The following is a 313-nucleotide window of genomic DNA, read 5'->3' as shown; positions in this document are numbered from 1 at the left end:
CACAGGGGCTTGGAGCAACCTGCTCTAGTGGAAGGTGTCCCTGCCTGGGGCAGGGGTTGGAGCTGGAGGAGCTTTAAGCTCCCTTCAACCCAACCCACTCCAGGATTCCATGAACCTCCAGCTCCTCCATCCAACCCAGGAGCTGGGAAGCCCTTGGGACGCTCACAGCACAAGGGCTGCCTGACGAGGGCAAGGAGGCAGCTCTGACACAGGGGGAAGCCACATCAGGTCGTGAAGTACCAGCGCAACGATGCTCTCGGCAACCTCAACAGCCCCCAAAACAGCCCTGAGCTGCTGAAGCACTCGACGTGCT

At 60.7% G+C, this 313-nt stretch overlaps 1 protein-coding gene across 1 annotated transcript in view; it reads right to left on the bottom strand.

Moving 5' to 3' along the window:
- Positions 1-313, bottom strand: part of LOC104411890 (succinate dehydrogenase cytochrome b560 subunit, mitochondrial-like) — a gene marked incomplete at its 5' end in the record, with an annotated part of 3,319 nt that overhangs the window by 632 nt on the left and 2,374 nt on the right. The window lies entirely within an intron of this gene.

Source organism: Nestor notabilis, unplaced genomic scaffold, assembly GCF_000696875.1.
Source record: "Nestor notabilis isolate BGI_N333 unplaced genomic scaffold, ASM69687v1 scaffold24529, whole genome shotgun sequence".
In the NCBI taxonomy this organism is placed as follows: domain Eukaryota; kingdom Metazoa; phylum Chordata; class Aves; order Psittaciformes; family Psittacidae; genus Nestor; species Nestor notabilis.
Note: the sequence above shows the minus strand (reverse complement) of the source record. Positions and strands in the feature narration are given on the sequence as shown.